The sequence below is a fragment of the Taudactylus pleione genome, unplaced genomic scaffold (assembly GCF_031769625.1).
Source record: "Taudactylus pleione unplaced genomic scaffold, aTauple2 ptg000055l, whole genome shotgun sequence".
Classification (NCBI taxonomy): domain Eukaryota; kingdom Metazoa; phylum Chordata; class Amphibia; order Anura; family Myobatrachidae; genus Taudactylus; species Taudactylus pleione.
Genome location: NW_028284457.1, coordinates 13,431,532 through 13,451,445, shown reverse-complemented (window position 1 = coordinate 13,451,445; position 19,914 = coordinate 13,431,532). Strand labels below are relative to the sequence as shown.

The 19,914-nt window shown below is 43.3% G+C and overlaps 1 pseudogene; it reads left to right on the top strand.

The window, feature by feature from the left end:
* The first annotated feature begins 635 nt into the window (after positions 1-635).
* Positions 636-1,474, top strand: LOC148535182 (uncharacterized; annotated as a pseudogene).
* Positions 1,475-19,914: the final 18,440 nt, after the last annotated feature.

Below are 19,914 nucleotides of genomic sequence, written 5' to 3'. Positions count from 1 at the left end.
CACCCACATGCTGGATAGTTAAGGGATATTCACTATTGTAAAAACACTGTATACACTATAAAGCCGAGTTTAATAGGGTGTGTAACACTTGTGCCTGTTCTGAGCCATTTATCTGACGAGATAACAAGGTTTCCAAATATATATGTGTATATATATATATATATATATATATGTGTGTGTACATGTGTATATATATATATATATATATACATATACGGTATGTGTGTGTATATATATATACACAGACACACACACACATATATATATATATATATATATATATGTGTGTGTGTGTGTGTATATATATATATATAGATAGATAGATAGATATATGTGTGTGTGTCTGTATATATATATGTATATATATATATATATATGTATATGTGTGTGTGTATATATATATATATATATATATATATATATATATACCACTTGTCTATGAATGTAGAGTCAGGCATACCTATGCTAGCACACTTCATTAGCATGGCTTAAATGTTAAATAGAGAATGGCCTTGTCATAAGCATCCCAGAGGAAAATATACCTGTGCTAAGCATGCCTGCTTTACGAGTTCTAGTTGGTATTACAGTAATAACTATTTTTTTTAATGAAGGATCAGATTTTAATTCAATTAAAAATGGAAATGTGTACTTTTGACAATGCTACTTGTATGGATGCTGCAGGAATTAACACAGCTTACTTTATGGCATATATGGGATGTAATAATACCAGTACAGGCTTGCCTATACCTAAGGTAATTTTTCCTTTATCTATTATATGTTTAGAAAATGTTATTTCACAAATTCTTACTGTTATGGACCAGATGGTGGATGAATTGTTTCCATTAACCAGACAGTGGAAGAAGTTGCTCAAATTAGGAAAGTGGCTTTATAGAAGAGGATGGCGTTAGATCAGTTGTTGGCAGCAGAAGGTGGTACATGTGCAGTTGTAGGGCAGGAATGTTGCACCTATATTGATGATAACAAAGCAGAGATTGCTGGACATTTGACGAAGGTGGCAGAGATGCAGAAGGAATTACGGGAGATAGGAGGAAAAGCAGGTGGTTGGGACCCTTGGGTATGGCTAGGTATAGGCATTACCAAACTCATTTTGGGAATTATACAGTACATTGTATTTGGGACCATGGTAATAGGTATAGCATACATGAGTATCAAATGTGGACCTACTATATGGGCATGATGTTGTAAAAGGATAAAGAAGATAGAAACACAGCATGAGATGACCATTGTGGTCATAGATAAGGAGACACTATTAGGTCAGGATCCATTGTCAGAGGAGAGATCTCAGGTTCTGTATAGTGAAATGATGCAATCCTATGAAGGTCTACAAACACCACTGCCTGCTGATACATATCAGACTTTGTGCAATGAGGAAGTTGTAGTACATGAGAATTTCATATATGAGTTAGGTGATGAGGGAGGTAATGGAAATGATGTTGAATATGTTACCCATTAATTAATTGCTAGCTTCAACTAGCTATATTATTCCTTTCATAGTCACATCAGAAGGTTCATTTAAAATATAGGGACCCCCATTGTCTGGTACAGTGAGCATTAGCATACAATCCTATCCTTATCCAAGTTACCTTTACCTATGGTGTATGTCTTTACCTACTCCTCCCTAGTGATTCATTTGAGACAAACCTTCTTGATTTGTGTATGTAATATGCTCAATGAATGAGCAGAGAAGGGATTGATATAGCGGTGAGAAGACAAAATGGCAGCTGAATGAAACCATTGCTAATTGTTTTTTTATATAACTATGCCTTTAATGAAAATTTCTTATATGTGCACACATTTTATTTCTTAATGCAACCATTGCAAGATTTGCAAGGCTATAAGGAAGTATACCAGGCTGCATGCTATGTCTAGGCTTAAAATACCAGGTTGTGGTAGGCCAGTTATTGGTATCATGGGGAAATGATAAGTATGTATAAAGGTTAAACATCCGTTTTGATGTCTGGGTCATACACTTGTGATTAGGGCTACGTGACTATAATAATGAGATTGGATTACTTCCAATTAGGGGGTAAAATAATTACTGATTGACTTAGATCTTAGGGAGTGAAATAATGACAATTGTTTGAATCATTTGATTGGTTTACATGTAAAATAATTTTTGGTATATTATGGCTGTACAATCAATATGCAATGATGTACTGCCAGCTCTGTATGTGCGTACATAAATAAAATCTTCAAGGAGACATCATCGTATATTTGATCATTTCTGTATCACCCCCCTAACCCTCCCTTAGGGGTGCCTAACCCTAACCCCACCGTCCCTGCAGCCTAAACCTAAGTCTCCCAGGGGGGTGCCAAACCCTAACCCCCCCTTCCCTATCCTAACCCTAACCCTCCTAGGGGGCTGCCAAACCCTAAGTGCCCCCCCGGGAGCCCCTAACCTAACCCACCCACCCCGTGGCTGCCCGCGCCCGCCACCTGGCTTAACTTCATTCAGTATGCCGGGCGTTGGGCTCCCGGCATAAGTATAATGGCAGGGGTCAGGATTTCGATGCCTGTCATTGGTAACCTGCCGGGATTTGAGTCGGGAAGCCGGCGGTCGGCATTTCGACCGTTGGCTTCCTGACTGCATCCCATTTTATTTCCCAGTTCAGATTCTAAATGGCAGGAAATGAAGCTGGATTTCTACAGGCTTGCAGGATTTCCAAATGTCCTTGGCGCCATAGGAGTCAATCCAAATAGATGCGAATTGCGAGTAGCGAGTTTGTTTCACGACGACTTTGCATGAATGTGCGCACCCAAAAATTCTCCAATCCAATTAAAAATGCCTATTCATGGTACTTGCAGCGAAGGTTTGCGAAATGACTGCCAAATGTAATGTGAGAGATGTGCATAAAAAAGTGGGGAGACCCCCCCCAAAATTTATAATTTTGTTAGCCCGACCATATAGAAGGCTGTTTGTGGGCATTAGGAAAGTATTGAAAGTTTGTAAATGGAATCAAATGGCTGATTCAAGCTCTTTATTTAAAAAAAAATTAAATTAAAAATAAAAACTTTTTCCGTTTAATCTCTAATGAATGAAATTAAAAATCCCTTCCCCCCCCACCCAAAAAAAGTAGGAAAAACAAAAAGGTAATTTTGGGGAACTTCGAGGGCACATTGTAAAAAAATTATATTTCAGTTAAAAAAAATACTGTCATTAAATTTGGGGTGCATAAACTAACAAAATAATTTAATTTTGGGGTAATTTGAGGCCATATTTTGTAATTATTTGTCTAATTAAGCTAATTGGAAACTTCCAATTGCCTAATTAATCATTAGGGGGGGTGTCCAGGGTCATCTTTAGAGAAGAGGGGAGCCTGTGGGCATCCCCCATCACGGGCCCCCTCCTCTCACCCCGGCGGCTGGCCGGCCACCACAGAATCAGTAGACTCTGGGCACTAGACATTAATATATTATATATACACATATATATAGTATTTAGAAAAGAAGGCACTCAAAAGGGACTTTAAAATATATTTTGGCCAGGACATTACATCATAGTGAGAGGTTCAGGAACTGAGTTCCTGCTTGTTCCTGCTGAAAAATAGACCTGACTGTACTCACATTGGTTTCAGAGCACTACATTTGAGGGGTGAAGTGTATGTGAATTGGCATCAATACCATTCCCTAAATGTGCAGGTTGTGTGCAATGCTCAGCTCTGAATCCTCAGTGTGGTTTCCAGCTTCCCAGAATCTTGTCATGATGCCTATATCCTATGGCAGTCAGTCCTGTGGGAGAAGTTTGTAGGTGGACACATGCCAGAGGGCTGACTAGTAGGTATGTATTACAGTACTTTCTGATACTATTTTATTATTTTAACATACAGCAGCTGTGTGTCAGTTTATGAGTGCATGTCCCTTTAAGAGTCTGTTTTGCAAGGAAAGTAGCTAATCTGTTAAAAATGAAATGTTCTAAACAATTTCTGAGTGTTTTTTTGTTTCCCTTTGCCCACCTAAATCTGTGATGTTATTTGTTTTTGCAACCAAGTTAAGGCTGTGTTGTTTGATTAAGAACTACCTTAAACGTGTAATGTTTACACTGATATTAGTAAAGTCTACACAGATAATTTACTATTGATATCCTTCACTTGAATTTTTCCAGGTGATTCTGGCTACGGTTTTCAGACTTGGTTCATGACACCTCTTTCAAAGCAATGTGGTGTACCCCAACATAAATATGAGGCATACATTGGTACACGCAGCGTTATAGCGCGCACCTCTAAAAAAGCCGTTTAAAAAGACATTCTGCTGTTTGGATAGGTAGGTGTTATATGCCCATGACAAAGTTATACTACTTTCAGACTTAAGGTTTTTGCGCATGAACACACATCAACCCGAGTCTGGCGTAAGTCTGAAAGGTGCAGTCCAGGTTGACAGTCATGGGTCCGTGACCCTGCTCGCTAGCACGGTTTTTCCTGGGACTTGCAACCCAGGTAGACGACCCGGCTCGAGTGTGAAAGGTGCAACCCGGGTCTTTATGAACAAACTTAAACTTTAAACAAACTGATTGGCTGGGGACAGTGGCGCTTGGAGATTAGATCATCTCCAAGCGCCCACTGAATGCCGGAGAACTCGGGTCACTGCAAGGCCCGGATCCGGTGTGAAGGGTGATGACCCTGGAATAACTCGGGTAGCCCCCATTGGTGTGAAAGGAGTAGCCCGGCTTCAACCCGTGCTCGGTGTCCTGGGTCCGAGCCGGGTTGCAGCCTGGATTTTATGTCTGAAAGTGGTATTAGTGACATCATTACTGCCTGCTGTATGTTACACAATGTTGCCCTCAGTCGAGAATGGTCAGATCTAGAGGATATACAGCCAGACAGCAAAGACAAATCAGACACAGCACCATCAGAATTTAGAATGAATACACATGGGGGTAATGCTGTTGGTTAAAGTATTATACGCCAGTACTTCACGTGCGTTTGTGCTATTGTTATGATGTTAGGTTACACAGATTTGGTTGTTTGTGTTATTTAGTTTTCCTCATTACAGAAGGTGATTACATATTTTCATGAGATGTGCTGGCTGATTTCATCTGGGAAATTTCATACAAGTATGTTTTATTTGATTTTTATAAATTTTTTTGGGGACTCTAAAGGTGCTGCATGGGACCGTACATCACATCCCCAGATCAAGTGAACATGCAGTAAGATGCACACACTGGCTGTTATCATGCCCACACACTGTACGATATAGCAGCGATATCATACCAATCCGTCAGATCCGCTGCTATATCGCACCGTGTATGGGGGCCTTCAGATGACAATACTGCATTGTCAGCCACATTATGACCTTGCAAACAATATGGACTCATGAAACCCTGTTTTAAACAACAATTATTCCTTGAAAATATATTCACTTACATGTCATCATTAATGTCGTGATGCAAAATGAAGTTCGTTTTTCAAAAAAACTTTACTATTAGAATATACATTTACTACATTACATTCTGAAAACACACAAAAAAGTTTAAAATATTAGGGTTGGCTTGTATGTGCTGTGTGCTCCTACCTCGCCCTTTAGGATGACCACCATGGCTATGTAGACTAGCCTTAAGGGGAGTGTTGAGTGCAGAGGTTGATGGTGTTGTGGTTATCTAAGTAGACGCTTAGCGGATTCTTGTATCTAGGGCCACTCTGTTTGTGTGAGCTATTTTCTTCAATTGTCTTATGATGCTATTTAATTGATTTGTTTGTATGGCCATAAATTCATTCTGCATCTTACGGAACACCTCCAAATTGGGACATCTCTTCTAAAGTTGGTATGGGTGTAGTTGCGAGTGTTGGTGGTGGCTGCTTGCATTGTTCTGTTGGTTCCATGGTGCGTTCTGTTGTCTTGTCTGGTGGCTTTGGTGTCTTTACCTCTGTGAGGATGATGTGGGTTGGACCACCAATATCTTCAGTCACAATTGGCGATGGTGTTGGTGTGAAAGCATGCAATGGTCCTGCAAACAGGTAAGTACATGTTAATTCTGTGTGCTATGTTTTAGTCAAAGTTTTCGTTTTGCTTCCTGCAAAAACATTACATTGCTCAATGTATGCTCGGTCAGTTGTCACACTCTTCATGTGTGTTGTTTTTTTCTTCTTCTTTCAAACACTGACCAGCAGCAGCAGCAGCGTCAGGAGCTTGGGTGCGCTGCCTTTTGGATGCAGGCTTTTTCCATGAGTTTCAACTGAGGATATGAAAAATAACAATAATTGTTCGTTCTTTTGGTTAAGTAAAGACATGTAATCCAAACATTATTTTTTTTCAATTAAAAACCAAACAATATTAATTGTTGTTTACTTTGGCTTGAGGCCACAAAAACAAATGTATCTTTAAGATAAAAATAAAAAAATTGTAGTTCATGTGGTACATTTTAGCACACTTACGGGAATAGTGGTCACTACTGTTATCATGAAAGAGTATCATATTCAGAACAACATTATAAAATACGTTCATAACAGTTTGGAGCACAGCATTGTAAACATTATTGAATTATCTGTACTTAGCAGCAGCAGTTTGAGTGGATGCATCTTAAGTGTGTGTCCCAGGTAGAATTTGGCATGGTATCACCTGCTTTAATTCTTCTTCAAAAGAGGTAAATTGGACGCGGACTGCTGGACCACCCCGTCTTCCAACTTTGATGCAGCTCCCATCAGTGGAGTAACAATAACTTTTGCGCCCTTACTCCCCACTGCTGGCTGTCTTCACCGGTGCTAAGGTGTTCAGCACCCCCCTGCAAACTCAGATTGAGTTTAGCCTAATTATATTTGCAGTTACACAAAATAATTAGGCTGAAATCTGAGTAGACACAGATCGCCTGTGTATCATTTTTAGTCTGCATACTTTTTGTTACTAGTATAATTTGCAACATTGTGAATAATACAAGCTTGCATTTTTCTGAGTGAACTGAAAACTTAAAGCACTTTTATTTGTGTGACAGAAACCAGACAATTAAATATAATTGCTTCTTAGAACTATACATAAGTAGGGTGGAATACACATGGATACACAAATGAAGCACACTGACTGGAAATAATAAATTATAACACACAACGCGACCTTTGTTTTAATACACGTTTAATTTTTGTTTTGTTATATCAACACAATATATGTACTTTTATGTCCAGGAACAATGTGTTTCTTTCAATTATTTTTCTGTTTGCTAATATACACATATAATTTTACATATTAGCTAGGTAGCTACCAGGGTCTGACCCAGGACAGACCTAGGTAATGGTGCAGTATAAATGGCACAACCCAGGTTATCCGACCTGGGTCATGCCTAAAATGAGCTGATTGGTGCTTGTGGAGCAGTCACCTCCCACTTTTTCTGACCCCACAAGTTTAGAAGGGCAGACCCAGGTTCAGTGTGAATGGGCCTGACCTGAGAATAACCCAGATCGATGGTGCTGTGTAAATGGTGTCTGACCTGGGTTGGACCCATGTCTGAAAACCCAGGTCGGACCCTGGTTTTTGGTGGAAAAGAGGTATAATTTGCACCCCCAACATAGTCACTGTACTATTGCAGTTTTCTGTATATATGTACAGTATTTCATAAGACATTATGGGGTCTTCTTCTCAAATATAAATAATCAGAACAATACTAGTGCAGCAATCTTTCTTTTGAGTGGGTAAAGCACATGGCCATCCAATGGATGGCTGCGGGTGAGCAATGGGAAAATAGATGTCGTGACCATGCACACAGCATCTATTCTCTGTGTAGGGGGAGCCTGGGGGCAGCCCAGCATCTCAGAGAGTGCTGGGCACGCCTCCACAGTGACGTAAATGGGGGTTGCCGTGAGGTGCCGCCCCCATTCACAGGGGCTCCACCCCCTTCCACTAGTCATATAAATATTTTTTTCCATCAAATTCTTTTGATGTGATGGTTAGTTGATGGAAGCTCAGCCATCATTTGATGGTGGGCTTCCAATGTCCATCCCTAGTTTATGGCAGATGTCAAATGTTTTTACTATTGATGTGGGAGAACCAGATGGTTTCCTTCCATCGATGGAACAGCATAACCAAATGTTTTTTTATTTACAAGGTGCCAGGACACGGAGCATAGCTCTCAAAGAATAAGTATGACCACTGATTGGTGAAATCAATGGTTATACATTGCATAGTTGGTAACCATCGAAGGCCACTAGCTATTTTAGCCATTGATGGTAACCACACTAGTTTACCCCTGGGGAAGATTTTCCTGATCTCCCCAAAAAGAGAAAACCTCAGATATCTTACAGAGAAGGCAGCCCATATGGGTCCATTTTACCTAATCTTCCACATTGGGAGAAGTTTTTAACACTTAAATCAAAAACCAGTAGAAATAGGGACACTAACTTTTTAATTTTTGTTTTTAATCTATATTTACTTTAGAATACTTGTTATATGCAAATCACTGTTTATGTATTTCTTTATGTAATTAACACAGAAAAAGAGTGCATACATTTGCATCATTTACAAACAAGTTGCATTGTGGGCATTATACAAATTATTATAACTATAATGCAATTTATGCTATTGTTGAAGCCGGATGATTGGCAGACAGGGTTTGTGCAATGCCATCTTGCAAATTGCGATAAGACTCCATCTTAGAAATAGGTCACACAGCGCCATTTTGTCAAATCCACATAGTACAAAAAATACGCTAAATTGCTAATTAATAGCAATTCAGGACTTTTAACAATCTTCCCCAAACACATACCAACAGTGTTTAACATACATAAAAATTACTTTCCAACACATTAAAATCACCACAGACTTAAATATGAACAGTGCAAAATAGTAGCAAAATAGTGGTGTTTTCCCTACATTCACATTAACACATACACGCGATGTTAAACAGTGCACAACGCAAAATAGGTAATCATTAGCAGTAGAACACTTTTATTAATCCTTCTCAAAATCATACTGTCAGTAGTCAAAACACCTAAGAATAACATTCCAGCACACTGCAACACTTACACAGCGCTAGTTAGTGCTGTTCTCCCTGCACTCTCAGTAAAACACCTAGCCGCGATGTTAACACAAATCTCATAGCGCAGACAGTGTAATATAGTTAAACTGCGCTGTGCGTCTGAAACTCATTAGAACACTTTATACAATCCCTACACAACCAATACTGACTTAGTCCCACACATTCAAAGATACCTTTTCAGCCTAGTGCTGCTTGCTAAGTACCCCACAGACTCCCAGACACACGCTATTTAGCATTGTTTTCCCTTGCATACATACACTTAAAGCAATAGTTTTGTAGCGCAAAAGGGTTATTATTACGAGATTCATTCACAATGCCAGCATGTAAAGAAATGACTGTTTTCTGCAACTAAGGTATAGTACATAATAAGTAGATCATGTTTGGTGCCATTTTGATCCGCTGTGTATTTGCAGATCTCCGGTTCTATCGGTGGGGAAATCGCTACAAGCATCTGCAAGTTATGAATTATGGGGAATTTAGTGATAGAATGTGCATTGCATGTAGTGTCCATTACTTAGTTATGCGATAGGAAAAAGTACACAAAGAGCCACTTGGAGGCTGAACTTCTGAAGTTTGAATGGACCAATGGACTGTGCCGTAACAAAAGACTCAAGAAGAAGAACCAATGTGAAGATGCCAGCTCATGCCTATTGCATTGCTTATCCCTGTTCGGGTACATAATCAGGCTCTCTGACCTCAGTTGAGAGTCTTCTTGCTGTGCTGTTGATGGAGGTTTCTATTGCTTATGCCGGTATCTGGGACCAGAGCGCGTGCGTATGTAACAACTATACCTTGGGTCTGTAAGATTTATTTGCGCTAATTGTATCTAGATCACAGCGTGTAACCATCTGTTTTTATTGAATAATACTTTTTGTGCTTTGGAACCACATTCAAAGTCTGAAGGCATTTATTTCTTGTGCGACTTATTACGCTGAATAGCGACAATTTTAGAAGGTATAGGAAGGAAGATTGTTTAGAAGGTATAGGCAGAAATCAATTGTTAGAAGGTATAGATAGGTAGGAATCGATAGTTGGGGGCTCATCCGGGAAAGCATCAGTATGGTGCGTTCTCGAGTGAAAAAGGTAAAATATAATGAATGTTTAAAGTTGTGGCAGCATGAGGGAGATGCGTGGCTTAAATGTGTGCACGCGAAGCAAAACAGCGTCACAAGCACATTACAGGAGGACGCACCTGCAGCGCTAAACTGCGGAACGTGCGCACCTCAAAATAGCATACACGTGCAGCAAGGTAGCATTGTGGAAGGTATTGCCAGTGGTTCACGCACATCACCTTTGCCCTATACGGATAGGGGTCCAGGTACAGTTGTTGTAAAGACCCATAAAAATGTAACAAGTAACTTGTACCCTCTCTTAAGTAATCATAAGGAAAATGTTTATAATGCGGATGATGAGCCTATTGTTATGTGTGCCATTTCCCATGCTGTACACATGTTAGATGCTCCACCACAACAAGCACAAGTGGTGCCGCCATCTTCATCAGTAATAGTACAGGAAGTGTTAACATCCACTGCATCCGTAGAGGAAGTTGTTAACCCTATATGTAGCAGTAATAGATTACATCCCCAGCCAGGTAACAAGGTCAAAAGTAGCAGTGCGGCCAGTCTGCATCCCATCCAGACAATAACATGGGAATGCAGATGCGAACGGTGTAGTGCCCACAAGGGAGGTAGCAATGCACTGTCCTTGGACAAGAGTGGAGCTAAACTCCATAATGAATGATTTCCCTGACACGAAAAAGGAATTAGCCTAATTCCAAAGATTTTTGAAAAATTTGGGTAGTGCTCACGAGCCAACCAATAAAGATTGGCGAGTGGTGTTAAGGGCTTGTCTTCCACGCAATACCGACGTGAAAAAGTTTATCATGGATTGTGTATTGGATGGAGATGTTACCTTGGTTAATTTCGCCTATTAAGGGAACATTTCCCACATTATAACTCAATTGGGTTTATATTTTCCAGTAGTAGTTAACTGGAGCAAAATTTTCACCATAAAACAAAAAGAGAGTGAATCTGCAGAGGATTATTGTAACCGAGCTCTGCAGGCTATCACCCAGTACACTGGGTTAGAGGATATTAAAGATAGCACTCATCACATGGGAATGATCGTTACTGTACTTACGAATGGTCTAAAAGAGAACCTAAATACCCGAGTTCAGACCTCACAACCTGGCTGGAGGGGAGTCACTGTAGACACACTCATAGAATCCGCTATTGAACACGATAAGAACATCCTTAAAAAGAGGGATACCCAGAGCGAGAAGCTAATGGCTATTAGTATTCAAGCTCTAGAAGGAATGACTGTAACATCACAGCCGGCAGACACACCTGCACCTGCACAGCTACATGTACTCACCAATCCTGCACCACCACAAACACAGCCCTATCCCACTTATCACACACAGTCACAAAACCCATACTATCCACAACCACCATATTTCCCTCAATATCCTTATCCACACCCACAATCTTTCCCTTCCACTCAACCCACACAGCAATCATTTCACCCTCCCCACTCACAGAAGTGCTTTAACTGCAACCAAGTGGGACACGTAAGTAGGAACTGTAAGGTGAAGAGGGTAGGACCGCCTAACCAGAGAATACCTGTATATCCCCATAAGGGATATACACAGAGTACAGGAAACCCACAACAGTCACCAGCTCCAATTGTGGCCGTAAATGCTGTATTGGAGAGTGTGAGTCAACGCTATGGGTCAGGTCATACCTGTAGTCTACAGATAGTCAGGTTAACGGGAAGTACTAGGGAAGAATCGGTAATGATGGTTGATGTAGCTGGTACTAAATATCCTTTTCTTGTAGACACAGGGGCGACCAGGTCAGTGATAAAATCTCCCGCTAACCAACGAGACAGTACCAACAATGGGCATAATGGGCAAAAGTGCAACATTATCCTTTAACAAAGTCTAAAGAGGTCACTATCGGGCAGCTGCATACCAGGCATTCTTTCCTCCTGGCAGCAGCGGCTCCTACTAACCTACTGGAAAGGGATTTGTTATATAAGATGGGATGTGTCATATATTGTACTCCTGATGGTGTATTTTTGGATATCCCAGAGAGAGTTTCACACGAGGTGAGGGAAATGTTGGGCACTCCCCAAAGGATAATGTATCACTCTACTGGTTTAAGTGAAAATCCATCTCAGGTAGATCAAATGTTATCCCAAATTCCAGATTCACTTTGGACCAAGGATGGACAGGACCAGGGGCGGATTGGCCATTACATACAGCGGGAAGATTCCCGGTGGGCCAATTGGCTTGTGGGGCCGCTTGTCAACTGTGGCCCCGCCCCCTTAGCACGTCACCCGCCCACGGCTTAGTTTCTTTCCTGACAGGCAGGCAGCCCGCTGGGCGCTGGCAGCCTGTTACTACTAGCAGTGCCGAGGCCCGCTCATATTGCAAGAGGAGAAGTCCCGGGACCAGCAGGTAAGTGAAATTCAGCAGCAGCACAAGTCTGGTACATCGCCCCGCCCACTCCCCCCCCCCATTGTGTGTACATAAAGCCAGCATCTGCAACAAGACCAGTGGGGGGTGGGTGCTGCCGCAGAGCAGCGCACAGAGCATGAACCTCATCTGTCAGCAGCCAATAAGAGTGCGGGCCGGAGGAGCAGGAGTGCTGCTGCAATATGTGCGGGGGTGCTGGTGTATGGGGAACATTGTGTGAGCTGCTCAAGTAAAGCAGTCAGCAGCCCCTCCGCCCAGAGCTGGATTTAGGGGGGGCATCTCTCTCAGAACGCCCCCCCAAGTCTTTGACCGCAGCTCTACAGCTTTTGAGGAGAGGAGAGGAGAGATGGAGGCGGAGTCCGAGTAGGGGGCGGAGCTACACGGCACTGCCTGAAGTCAGGGCCAGGAGCAGCATGCATGGGAGAACTGAGAGGAGGAGGAGGAGGAGGAGGAGCTGTATCTGTAAGGTAAGTGGGAAGGAGGACACTATTGTCTCTATGTATATTTGTGACAAGTGTGTGACACTATTTGATGACAGTATGTATTTGTGTGTGTGACAGTATGTATGTGTATGTGTGTCTGCAAGTTTGTGACTGTATGTATGTGTATAAGTGTGTCTGCATGTGTGTGACAGTATGTATGTGTATAAGTGTGTGTCTGCATATGTGTATAAGTGTGTCTGCATGTGTGTGACAGTATGTATGTGTATAAGTGTGTCTGCATGTGTGTGACAGTATGTATGTGTATATGTGTCTGCATGTGTGTGACAGTATGTATGTGTATGTGTGTCTACATGTGTGTGACAGTATGTATGTGTATAAGTGTGTCTGCATGTGTGTGACAGTATGTATGTGTATAAGTGTGTCTACGTGTGTGACAGTATGTATGTGTATAAGCGTGTCTGCATGTGTGTGACAGTATGTATGTGTATAAGCGTGTCCAGGGGCAGATTGGCCGTTGCCTACAGCGGGAAGATTCCCGGTGGGCCGCTTGGTGTGTGGGGCCGCTTGTCATCTGTGGCCCCGCCCCCTTTAGCAAGTCCCCGTCATGGCTTTCTTTCATGACAGGCAGCCCACCAGCTGCCTGTCACAGCTAATAGTGCGGCCCGCGGCTGTTATCGCGGGAAGAGGAAAGGCTCCAAGTCCCACCCAGCTGAAGGAGAACAACGTGCGCCACAAACGCCGGTGGCCAGTGATGTCACGCACCTCGGAGGTAGAGGCCACAGAGCAGGTACGGGACCGGCAGGAAAGGTAAGTAAGGCACTTCCTGATAAACTAGACGGGGGAGACAGCAGTGCTCACCATCTCTGCACTTCATTGGGTCCCCACCTGCTGCTTACCAGCCAGACTGTACAGAGGAGGACTCATAGGGGACATGACTGGAGATAGTTGGGGGTGGCCAGGAGACTCAATTTGCAGGCCAGTGCTGTCATTAGCACCTGCTGCGGCCAGCCTGTCAGTCCTGCTTGCAGGACATTTTATTTGAAAGACTGACAGGCTGCCTGCAGAGCTGCACTGGCTAATGGATTTCTGTCTGGGGGGCTAGTCAGTACTAAGGGGGAAATGATGATCTGTTTGGGGGGAAGGGGGTTATTCTGTTCTAGGGGCAAATGATCTGTCTGGGGGGGAGTGGGGTTATTTAGTGCTAAGGGGAGATGATTTATCTGGGGACTGGGCTCATATGTGCTAGGGCAGGATGACGGCGCTGGGGAGACGCAGGATGATGGCGCTGGGGAGACGCAGGATGACGGCGCTGGGGAGACGCAGGATGACGGCGCTGGGGAGATGCAGGGAGATGGTGTTGAAGAGACGCAAGGTGATGGTGTTGAAGAGACGCAGGAGGAAAGCACTGAAGAGACTCATAGGGGGGGATGGGCTGGAGACACCAAGGCGATTGTGCAGTAGACACACAGAGGACGATAGGACTGCTGGTATTATTAGAAAAAAAGACTGGGGGACGGACAGTAATCTTCAGTAAGACAACAATTCAAATGAAACCATATCACTGATGCAAATGGTACCAAATTAACAAATATATTTTATTAATATAAATTTGTTTGATAAGGGAAACTCACATTTGTCCTGGCCAAAAACTTCTGTTACTATGGACCTATTCATTATGTTAATTATCAGGGTCCAAACGGACCCAGATAATTAACATTCCATCTCGCTGCGAGCGCCAGAGCAATTCATCATTGCTCCGGCGTGGAGACAGCTGATCCAGAAATCAGCTGTCTCCCCGAAGTGTTTCACTGCTCCTTTCGGAGCAGCGAGACAAGTGCACATGAGTGACCTACATGTCACGCATGCACACAAGAGCCCTGATGTCGGGCAGAAGGAGCCGGACAGGGGGGAGGGATCCAAAAGGATCCCTCTTCACAACCCGGACCTGTTTCCCTGCAGTCAAGCTCCGAAATTATTGCATTTTCGGAGCTTGATAAATTCTGTCGCCATACTATTGTATGGGGTCAGCAGGCCATTCTGCAAGAGGATGGCCTGATATCTCCTGATGTACCTTCTCGATGAATGGCCTGATAACTTAGGCCCTCATTCAGAGCCACTCGCTAGCGGCAGTACGCTCGTTCCGAGCGATGTTTGCACATCTGCGCATGCGTATGGTTTTTAGTACGCATGCGCGAACCAGTCAGTGCGGCTGTAATTCGTTTGTACGCAATATAGCGAGTGCCTGCTATTTTGAGTGACAGAATGAGGCGTATGTGGGTGGTAACAGGGGAAGGTGCTTGAAAACGGGGAGTGGAGATCAGAACGCAGGCGTGCTTAAAGGTCAAAACGGGCGTTTTATGGGTGTGCATAATTAATACAGCAGCATCATTGACCACGTCACTTGTTTTTTTTTAACTCAGAACTGCTCGCAAAATAGCGGTTGAAAAAACCAACCCCAAGAATAGCGAGCAGTTCATATCCTGTTCGATGTACTCGATTAATCTAATAAATAGCGGACATGACGTATGGTGCGAGCGGCCAGGGGGCGTTTTTAACAAATAAACGAGCGTATGTTTTGCTCGCTCGTTCAGACTTAGAGGTGTGAACAGACTGCAATGTGCGAACGGATCATTTGAATAGCCACCCCTTGTTTTTGAACGAACGAACGCAAATAGCGAAAGGCTCTGAATGAGGGCCTTAATTTCTACAATTGCAGGTGAACATGTTAATTTTCACTTGCTTTTGTAGAAATCAAGTGATGATGAATAGTATTATCTAGTTGAACTACTATTGCATGATGGTGACATTGGCTTTATTGCTACACAAACAGGTGGTTTCCAGACCATGAGATCTCCTGCATGAATAGTGACTACCGACTTAAGACACGGCCTGTCCAGGATCAATTTCTTCAGAGGTTCCCCATTGCAGAGAAATCATATAGGTAAGAAAATGCTCATTCACATGCTGTGTTTATTCACTTGAAAGAGGGGCTGTGGGCATGCACATCAGCTCCTCGAGCGGTGAGTATGCCCCCAGCATGACGAAAATGGCAGGTAGTGACTTGCGGGCATGGCATATCATGTGAGGCCACTCCCCTTTCCGTGAGGCAACGCCCACGGGGCCTCTTTTTCAGATTTTTCCAGGGCCACTTTCAATTCCCAATCCGCCTCTGGACAGGACACTGGATTAATGGCAAATGTCCTGTAATGGTAAATCTAAAAAGTGGTAGGCAAGCTCCTAAAATTCCCCAGTACCCATTAAAACAGAAGGAAGAATTAGGGGTTTATCCCATAATTGAGAGATTGTTACAGCAGGGAATTTTAGTGCGTACAGCAAGTGTAGCCAACAGTGCCATCTTTCCTGTGAAGAAGAGTGGTGGGAGGGGTTATAGGCTGGTACAAGACCTTGTGGTGGTAGAGAGCCAATTTCCCATAGTGCTAAATCTAGCTGTCATTTTTATGCAGATCCCACCAATGCAACCCATTTCACTGTCATTGACCTCTGTTCTGCTTTCTTCTCTGTACCTCTTCATCCTGACTGTCAGTACCTATTCGCCTTTACATACAGGGGTGTACAATACACATGGACACAATTTCCCCAGGGTTTCATAGACAGCCCCAGTATCTTTTCCCAGGCCTTACACGACTGTTTACAATCTTTTCAACCTGTCAATGGATCTGTTCTAATACAATATGTGGACGTTTTATTGTTATGTTATGATTCATTTATGTAATGTTTAAATGATACTAAACTTTTGTTGCTTCATCTCTCGCAAACAGGACACAGGGTTGCTAAGGACAAACTACAGCCATGCCAGTCCAGGGTTAAATATTAGGGACACTGCCTAACTCAGGGGTTATGACCTCTCACAAATGACAGAATCCATGCCATACAGAACATGACACTGCTGCAGAATCAACAGCAAATTCGTAGCTTCTTGAGAATTCGTACCTTCTGCAGAATGTGGATTCCAGGTTTTTCTATTTTGGCCTTGCCATTACAGGACATAGGGGGTCATTCAGAGTCAGTCGCAAGTGATGAGCACTCACAACCGACTCGATGTTGCCCCACTGGCCATGCGTACGACGGAGCCGGCTCCGCGTGCGCATGCGTGAGATCCAGCTAGCGACTGATGCTCCATCACTAGGGGTCTCACAGCAGACAGGGAGATGCTGTCGATGGTGAGTGACAACTCGCCCCATTTGGGAGGTGGGCAGGGGGCATGCCTGCCCAAACGGAGGCGTTCCCACCGGAACGCTTGCCGTTTGGGGGTAGCCCCACTGACATCATTGCAAATGTCAGTGGGGAGCTTCTTGGGGCTTACGAGTGCCCAGACCCAACCTTAGGGTCTGGTCATAAGCAACGATGGTCTTCACCATCGTGACCATCACCCATATCGGTCGCTAGAGCTGTGGGTGTTAACCCACAGCTTAGCGATCAACAAGGAGGTGGTCGTTCAGGATGCAAGCAACTGCCCTGATTCAGAGCGACCGCTTGCAACTAATGACCGCCTCTGAATGAGGTCCTTAGTCTCTTCCTCAAAGCCCGATCGTGTCATACACACAGAGGAATCAGAGCAGGCTTTCCTTAATCTTAAGAATAGTCTGACAAGAGCACCTGCATTGGGAATACCTAATTATGAAAAACCTTTTGATTTGTATTGTACGAAAGCCGATGGTTGTGCAACAGGTGTCCTCACACAAAAACATGGTGATGCCAGTAGGCCCGTAGTATAATACAGTGCACAATTGGACACTGTGGCAAGATCACTCCCAATGTGTTTAAGAAGTGTAGCAGCAACTGCTCTATTGGTCCGTAAAAGTGAGGATGTGGTACTAGACCATGATATAATTGTCTATACTCCCCATGCTGTATCAGCTTTGCTAAACTCTGCCCAAACCAGACATGTCTCCTCAGCTAGATTCACAAAATGGGAACTAGCCTTAATAGCACCTGCAAACATCACCATCAAAAGGTGCAGTACGTTAAACCCAGCTACGTATTTACCATATGTGCAACATGATGCACAAAGGGTGGAGAGAGGTGAGCCGCTGGCAACAGGTGAGTTCTGCAGGTATATTGATGCACATGATTGTATGGAATATCTGAATCAAACCTTTACTGCAAGACCTGACATACGGGATACACCTTTAGAAAATGTAGATGTGACATTTTACACAGATGGGAGTTGTCATAGACAAACTGACACTGGAGAGTTATGTACAGGTTATGCTGTGGTAAATGATGAGGACGTTATAGAAGCCGAAACTTTAGGACCACCACACGGCCCAAGTGACGGAACTGGTGGCACTAAAGAGGGCATCCTCTGGACTCTGGAGGGATGGACAAGGTAAGCCAGTGGCTCCCAAGACATACTACCCCAGCCTGGCTGAGGCAGCGCACGGTCTGACTCACTTGGGAAAGCAAGGTATGTGCAAATTGGTGAGAGCATACTGGCGCGCACCGGGTTTTTCTTCTCAAGCGGAAAAGAGAGCAATGTCCTGTCTGACCTGCTTGAGGAAAAAGATTGCGAAAACGATCCCTACCGAACTATCTCACAATCCTTCGACTGACGGGCCTTTCCAGGTAATACAAATTGATTTAATCCAATTACCACCCTGCAGGAATCTCAAGTATGTATTAGTGTGCACTGATGTGTTTTCCAATTGGTTTGAGGCATACCCAGCTGCCACTAATACTGCTGCGTTCACTGCCAAGAAAATTGTTCAGGAGTTTGTGTGCAGATACGGTATCCCTAAAATTATCGAGAGTGATAGGGGTACTCATTTGACATTTGATGTTTTTCAAAATACGTGTAAACTAATGGGTATTAATAGCCGACTTCATACCCCCTACCGACTGCAAGCCAGTGCCAAGGTGGAGAGGATGAATGGTACTATTAAAAATAAATTAAGTAAGATCATGGCAGAGACTGGACTAGGATGGCCAGAAGCATTACCGTTGGTCCTACATAGCATAAGGACCACTCCGAGACCCCCTCTAAATCTGTCCCCCTTTGAAATACTATTTGGTAGACAACCTCATTTGATTATAAGTTCGCAGGAAGATCTGAATGGTAGCAACGAGGTAACTGTAAGGTATCTTATATCAATGAGTAAACAGTTAAAACAGCAACAGAAGAAACTGAAATTGTTGTCCCATGATATGCCTGAAACAAACTGTCATGATGTTGAACCTGGAGAATATGTTATGATCAGAAATTTCTTGCATTCAGGTTGTTTGGCTGATCATTGGGAAGGTCCGTATCAGGTGTTGCTGACGAGTTCCACATCTTTGAAGGTGGCCGAGAGAGATACCTGGGTCCATTCCACTCACTGTAAGAAGGTCAACCAACCAGTGGAGAAACAAGGCAGAGACGAGGCTGATAACGTGGATCTGTCGATCGCAAGCTTGTTCCGGGAGGGTTAAAAAGGTTGTAGTGAGATATCTGAACTAAAGAAATTTGCAGGTCCTTGCTATGGCAATGGACTGGTCTGCTGTGTTCATTTTTGTATTCTCTTCCAGAGTTTCCATCATCCTGGTTTGTTCGGGGATCTCTGGTTTCTGTGACGTGGGATCGATAGAGGAGATGGGAGCTAATGGCAGTATTGATGGAGTGGAGTCGAGAGGAGGAGTGCTATGCCAATCAGGGGAGTGTGCGACCAATCTTAGTATTGTAATTGTTAAGAGATCTGCTATTTTGGATACTCGGAGACAGTGTGAAGGTCTATCATCTGAGGATTATTGTATGTGTGAGTTCTGTGGGTCCGTAATTAATGAGAATTACATCCAACGGTGTCAACCTGAGTATAATCAGTTTTGGGGTGGGTATCCTTTAGAGGACTATCACACCATGGTGGGCAAAATTTTAAACCAAACTGACTGTTGGGTGTGCTCTCACGTGCCCCAAGGACAGCATAATGTAGGATTAGTGCCCTTCCTTTTAAATATCTCTGAAATCCTAGAATTGCAAAAAGGGAAGACACTGAATGGAAAATTTCTTAATACCAAACCAT